Source organism: Sinocyclocheilus anshuiensis, unplaced genomic scaffold (assembly GCF_001515605.1).
Source record: "Sinocyclocheilus anshuiensis isolate Anshui unplaced genomic scaffold, SAMN03320099.WGS_v1.1 scaffold194, whole genome shotgun sequence".
NCBI lineage: Eukaryota > Metazoa > Chordata > Actinopteri > Cypriniformes > Cyprinidae > Sinocyclocheilus > Sinocyclocheilus anshuiensis.
The window spans coordinates 1766952-1774697 of NW_015546074.1; the positions used below are offsets into that span (position 1 = coordinate 1766952).

At 38.7% G+C, this 7746-nt stretch overlaps 1 protein-coding gene across 1 annotated transcript in view; it reads left to right on the forward strand.

Moving 5' to 3' along the window:
• Window positions 1–7746, forward strand: part of LOC107699833 (rho-related GTP-binding protein RhoU-like) — a 28191-nt gene that overhangs the window by 7648 nt on the left and 12797 nt on the right. The window lies entirely within an intron of this gene.

The window sequence follows — 7746 nt, forward strand, 5'->3', positions numbered from 1 at the left end:
GTACTTATAATGCTGTGTAATATCGATGGTATGACCCATTTCAGGAGCTGACAAAATTATGATTTAAAATCAGAGCATAGCTCACATTCACTAAAATACTGAAATGATAATGATGCTGATTCAAAACCAGTGTTGCCAAATTAGATGGACGATTTCCAGGCCAAAAGCTCACAAAACCCCGCCCAAAACTTTAACTGAAAATAATATGATGGAATATGTAAATCAAGGTTGATAAGGGCCATTTTAACTCCTTAAAACAAAAGAATGATGACAAAATAATATAAATATAAAGTAAGATAAATTTCCCAGGTAAACGGATCAAATCGGGGCAAATAGCCTACATTAAAGAGAATTAGGCTACCGAACATGAAGAAAATATGCAAGCAGACACTGTCAAAACTGCAATCAAGAAATTAACCGATACCCTCGAAACAACATGCATCATTTTCAATGTCAGCAGGCAGAATAATCCAATTTAAATGCAAAAAGTGCCCAATATAAGTGATAACATTGCGATTACTTGAATATACAGTCATACTACATTCAAAATCAGATAAGTTATAATTTATTACGCTAAAAACTTGTCACTCGTAAATCATAACGTCTGTCTGCTGAGCCCTCGTGATAAGTGCGACTGTCGACGTTTACATCAGCACCAGCGCCTCTGCAGTGTGTGTGTGTGTGTGTGTGTGTGTGTGTGTGTGTGTGTGTGTGTGTGTGTGTGTGTGTGTGTGTGTGTGTGTGTAGTAACTTTGTGATGACTGATTGGTTGCAATACATGCACACTTGGATTTTTATGTTTGAAAACCGCCAAACTGACCCCAAACCAGCCCAAATTTTGTCCACCCACCCAAGCCAATTTTTACCCGCACAATCAAATTTAAAACCGCCCAACTGGGCGGGAACCCGCCCAATCTGGTAACACTGAGTACGTGTTAGGTATGTAGACATGCGCAGTATGTGTCGATTTTAAAGGCAAGCGCGAACAAACATGCACAACAATGGCGGAGTACATGGTAGGCCTACTGTTGTTGCTGTTTAAGAGTTTGCTAATGCTTCTTCAGCAAAGTGTGGATTTACTTCACCAATATTACAACCAACAGCGGAGACGCATCATATACACACGGCAACAGGTACCGTATACTAACAAGGTGACAGCGCCAACTACTGGCCTGGCATACGTAATACAGCATTTTTGGCCGTTTTCACGGATATGTGTAAACGCAAATCGGTTTGAAAACGTTGCCGTGTATACGTGAAACTTTTTAAAAACGCAAGGGAAAAACTTTTCCGTTTTTGACTACATCGTTGTTGTGTAAACGTAGCCTTAGAGGACCTTATTAGCCATGTTTCCATCCATGTATTGTCATACAAATTTTGGGATATTGCATAAACACTAGATGGAAATGGCATAAACGGTGTGCCTAAAATCTTCCAATCCTCTTAATTAAGGTTGATATTTCTTTTTATTCAATAAGAAAACATGCACATAAACTACAATGGAAACACATTGGCGAATAAATTCCTGGTTGTGCTACAAAAAAACTCCAGTGCCTCAACAGATCATGTGACTGGACGACTGGACTAGCCAGTGGACCAATTTCATTGCACACCATCTAAATTACTGTGAACCAGATTCTGTCATCAAAATGATTATACCTCCCAGAATTGTCTCATACAACTGCATTCCCAACGTCAGACATCAGTCTCAGGATGCAAGATAACATGACAGCATTTGTTATTGCGTTTCTTCAGAGGCGCAAGTAATTTATTATGTAGGAAAAAAGGAGTCACAGGCTTTCCCGGTTGCTGATACTTTGCGCCAGTTTTCCAGGAAGTAAAGTTGTTGTTCTCTTGAACACATGGGATGGAAACTGCTTTATTTCCAAATGTTTTCTGCAATATTCCAGTCTAATTCACAACTTTAAATGGAAACATAGCTACAGCGACCCTTCATCGCAAAGCCTGGGACAGTGTTCCCAGTTGTGACCTCTTCCACAGCCAGAACCCTCTGATTATGATTTTTAAAAATCATCTACTGCTTTTATTTTTATAATCAAATCCAGTGCCACAGTTTCTATTTATTTATCCATGTCTTCTACCTGATTTATGCATGTATGAACATTGTGTCCACATGTTAATGATGCTAGCATGCTAACACTGGTGATTAAGCCCCCTTTTGTTTGTTTAACCTCCATGTCTGAGGTAACAAAGGCAGTCCTGTGGCCGTTTATGGCCACTCTAATGGCGCTTTTCCACTGCGTGGTACGACTCGGCTCAGTACGGCACAGCACGGTTCGGCTCGGCACGGTTTGCGTTTCCACTGCCGTTCAGTAACGCTTTAGAATGGGTGGGATTATTCACATGTCGTTATAGTTGCGCCGCCTCTACTACCACGACTCCTAAAAAAAACTTTTTCATTCCGCATCGCCCCATCAAGCTCTCGCTGGATCCGCTCCTCTGCTATCTACGAGAGGAACGTCTGTACTTCCGCAACAGACAACAAAACTTTTTGGTTGTTAAAAAAAAGGTGCGCTCCTTCAAAACAGTTGCGTTCTATCCTTCGCTGGCTGTGCTGATTTAAATCTAGCGGTTCTTTTGTGTTTGTGTCGCAAGTTCAGTGACGCAGGTAGTGACGATTCTCTCCGGCCAATCCATGATCAGCAGAGTTTACACGTCACGTTTTGGTAACGGTACGGTTCACTTGGAACCCCAACCGAGGTGGTACTAAAAAAAGTACCAGGTACCAGGTACTGTACCCAGTGGAAAACCCCCCAAAAGTGAACCGTACCGAGCCGTACCGTGCCGTACCATGCAGTGGAAAAGCGCCATATGTGGCCTTTCTATCCCATCATGCTGAAGTGTTCAGTCTGTAACTGAACCTACTTGTAACTGTAGTCCACCTTATGATCGTTTTGAGTGTAACTGCAACTCTTCAGTTGAGTTCAGTGAACTCTTGTGTACTGTTAGTCACAGAAAGGTTGGACCTATTATCCATAACGCATTACCTTGTATGCCATACCATATCTTGTTAACCCCTATTGCAGTCTTTGTTTGATTTGATCAACACTGATGTGCCATGTTGTAAAAATTCCTAGTACAAGGTTATTTGGCTATGTGTCCTCTTGTTTAACCTGCAGTGATGGAGATGATCAGCCAATGAAATGTTGGATTTGCTTCTCATTATTCAGAAGCCCAATCAGAGTCATTCAGTCAGAGATCCGCCACAAACGTCAGAGCCCAACAGTAGGGTTCAGGAAGTAAAAATCCCATTTATTTTTTCCCTACGTCTCAATCAAAATTAAGATTCTTCTGTACTTTGAAGATTTCTGTAGAGTCTGTCAAATTACTGTCAAATTCCCAGTGAAACTTTTTTTTTTTTTTTTTTTTAAAGATGATCAATTTTATATTGTCAAATCAGCAATAAGTTTGTAATGTAAACAGTTCATTCCTATTTTATTTTATTTATTTATTTAGCCTTTTTCTTTAAGCTGGTATGTTTGATTTTATTATTTTTAATTATTCTTTATTGTAATTATTGTTGTATTATTATTCTTTTTTTTTTTTCCAATAAATTCCAATTGGGAAAATTAATTGGGAAGATACTTCCGGAACCAAGGCCTTACAGAGCGGTTGGTCACTGATGCGTTCCGTACAGCCACACATCAAGAAGTGGCCTCTGTTCTTTATGTACTTTATTGCCGCCGTGATAACACTATCAGGGTAATCTACTTTTAGATTTGTACATTTTAAGATTGCATGTAAATTGATCTTCCTCTATAAACACTCCTGTTTATGGTACCGTGTGTATTGGTTGCTGACTGCTGTCCATGTTTTCCATGGAAAATAAATGTGATATTAACTAAAACCTGAATGTGTTTCTTTCAGATGTACTGTATGAGTGCCTGTAGCTACTTGCATTGCAGTTAACATTCAATAACATCACCTACAGCAGCAATTAATCATTTATGACCAGGAGCATATTGAAGTACATATTGGGTCAGTTTTGCTTTTATGTTGACTTTAAACCGCAGTACCTCAGTGATAGATTTGGTAGCATACACTGTATCCAGCAACTGCATGTTTGTTGCAAAGAGACCATTAGAAATAATTTGAAATCAACTTTGGGTACGAAAATCTTTAAAAGAGTGGATTCACAAAGTGTTGATATGAGAAGGAACATTTTAATGATTAGCACGTTAGCTAAAACCAAAAACACTGATTGCACTTCCTCGCAAGATGTTATCAGAGTAGTAACTCTCATGCTACCCGATCAAATTACATGCCAAATAACTAAAGTAAATCGCTAAACCTGCTCATAGCACATGACTTGTTTTGTCTAACACGGATAGTCTATTCTTGATTGGACCGGTCTAAAGCAGCAAGATTCTGCACCAACTGGAATTCTTCCCAGTCTTTACAAAGTGACTACATACTGTAGCTAGCTGTTGACAGCCAGACAGAGAACATGAAAAAACATGAAGAATACGGGTGTTTGTGCAATAGAAATGTTCTATTTGGAACGTTCTGTGTGGAACATTAAATGTTTTATGCAAAAATAAAATGTAATTTTTGCTTTGTAAGAAATCTGACTGGCAATATTAGCTATCTAGCTAAGCAGTATAGGGTAGGTAAAGTTAATAGAGATAGCTTCTAAAATGTGCATTAACATTAAGTATTTGGATAATTTGCAATATTATGAGAAAATTAAAAATGAATTATTGGATTGTTAAAACCTCAATGCTAATGGTTGTAGCTTATGCTAATTCCAATGTTTATTACTATTGTTTTACAATTAAAATCAGTAGGTTGAGTATTCATTATTTTAGAGTTAGTATTTTTTGTTTTTGATGTTGGCTTGATTTTAAATGTTATGCATAACAGAATTATTTGAGCTGGAAGACTTTGCTAGAGCAGGTCATTGGGCCACATGAAAATAAGATGCTAAAAGGGAACTTGCAGACATTTTTCTGGTCCAACCAGATACAATTCTGATTATAATTATGTCTGCAACTGTCTCACAGTAACCCGTCATTAAGAGGCTTTGTTTTGTCTCTCAGAAAAGCCAACTGCACAGGCAACAGTTTTGGTGAATGCAGTCTGTGCCTAGCTTAGCATAACTAGCATTTCACTCAGGAATAAACAACAGTTACTCTCAAACCATAATCTGTACTTTTACAACGCAAGATAGTAGTGCTCAGACGGTCTTGTGGTCGAAAGAAGATATCACAGTTAGCACACTCATGCTAAAAGAAAATAGGATTTTTAATAAACGTCCCTTAAGGACTGTCTAAAATGTCTATATTGACTGTGGAATGTGGAAACAACATATTTCATAATCATCATTGAGTGAGAAAAGGTCATGTTGTGGTTGAAATCATCCAAACACAGAGATTTTAAACGACAACTTTTGCAAGAGTCTTAAAATGAACAATCGCAGACGCAAACACACATCATGTGACCTTGGTGTGACCAATGCTTGTTAATTTACTCACTTTGATGTCGTTCCAAAACTGTGTAACTTTCTTTAGTGGAATGCAAAGTGAGAGATATTTAGCAGAGTTTTCTAACTGCTTTTTTCATTTAATGAAAGTGAATGGTGACCAAGACTTTCAGGCTTCAAAAAAGATTTTAAATAATTTTAGAAGTTCAATTACTTGACTTTTCTTAAGCACAGCATTTTTAGAATGCAGTGTCAATGGTCAAACAAAGGTCAGACACGTCCGTGTAGTGCGCAGGGCAATGCAAAAATCATCATTGTGTGTATGGCTCCTAAGGGGTGGTCATTTTTGCATTCAATAACGAGGCGCAAGGCAGTAAAAGGAAAAAACTCAAGGTCTAGACATGTACTTTTTAATAAGCTCAACTACTTTCAACAACATGAGACACTGCAGAAGACGCTAGATGCATGTGCAATCATCAAACACGACAATAGGAGACCCAAACACACATCATGTGACCTTGGTGTGACCAATGCTTTGTCAATCGTCTTTGGGTCTTGAACCCATTTCACACATCTTACATCATTTCTGGGAACATTTAGGTAACTGAATGCCTGAACTTTGACATATCCTGAAATGGATGTTGGGAATGAGTTATGACGGCTTGACGTCATGGTTGGATTCTGTCACTGTGGTCATAATTGCAATAATATGGTTCCAGAGATGACCGGAGTTTAACAGCAAATTGGTGCAAGTCCTTTCTGCCTGTTGATGTGATTTGTTCTGGAAGATTTGTTCTGTGTGTAATTTTGCACGGCCTGAAGTCCCTTGTAATGTGTGTGTGATGCAATAGGTCGGGGGCCCTTTAGCAGGAAAGCTGATAGGATTAAATCCAAAAGCCGTGTGGTCTCATTTGAAACATTTGTTACTGACACAAATCTGCTTTTAATGTACGTCTGGAGGCTTGAGGGCACGTTGCTTAAGATAAATGAAATCTCATTACACGCATAGTGATGGTTTCTAAATACCACAAAGTTTGTTTCTAAAGGCAACATCATTTCCTGCTGATTAGTGGTGTTTGCAAAGGCAAGCATCATTATTAGAATCACTCATATTTATGTTTAGGGGTTTAGAACAAAAACGTTAAATCAAAAGGAAAAAAATTTAAATACATTTCTGTCATCGTTTACTCGCATTGATATCGTTCCAAACCTGTGTAACTTTCCTCACTGGAATGCAAAATTAAAGATATTTAGATGAAAGATATTATGGCTCATTTTTGCATTCAAAAACATGAGACTCAGGGCTGTGGAAGGAAAAAACTCAAGGTCTAGACATGTAGTTTTTAATACGTTCAACTACTTTCAACAACATGAGACACTGCAGAAGATGCTAGACGCATGTGCAGTCATCAAACGCGTATGTCCATTGCATGTTTTCATAGAAAAACAATGGAAATATAGTGCAGTGATATGCAAAACTGTGAGATGCAGGGCACTGGAATTATTATTTTTTTATTATTTCAACTTCTTTTAACTTGAAAGCTGCATTTTTACAATGCAATGTCATGCATGAGACACTGCAAAGAACACGAGTGCAGTGGTCAAACATGTCCGTCTATCGAATGCTTACATAGAAAAGCAATTGAACGTGAAACGCAAAAATGTGTTTTATGACATTATATGTCATTGGTTTTTGTGTTCTGTAACCATCTGAAATGTGTAAAATTTAAATATTTCTGTCATGACAACTCTCAGAGGGATTGGCATGGTAACGTATATGACAATAGCTGGGTTTCCATCCAAAGTTGCGAATTTAACTTATTCGCAAAACTGGAATATCTAACATTTCTGGGAGGCAATTATACAGAAATACTTTGACAGACTTTGCTCGTGCATTTCCGAATGACCATAACATTTCAGATGCTGTGGAATGAGATCGGTCCACTGGTTAGTCAGGTTTTGCCGTCCCAAAGTCACATGAATTTTTTGATGCGCTTGGAGGAATTTATTCGCAAAACACATTTCCATCTCCCATTATTCACATCAACCTTTTTCGCAGAAAAGTCAAAAACCACCTCAAGCGAGCGTAAAAACTTTTTGGCTAATTAAGGGATGTTTATTCGAAATTTGGCGTTTCCATCACTCGTTTCTCATGCAATACTTCAAAATGCGCACAGAGGCCGGGGGCTAGAGTGAGCGGAGGCCGGTGGGCTTGAAAACAGCACGGCCGGCGGATTCGACGAAGGAGCGTCTGGAGGGCTTGCGGCAACCACATGTGACGACCCCGGGCTGGACTCCGCTTC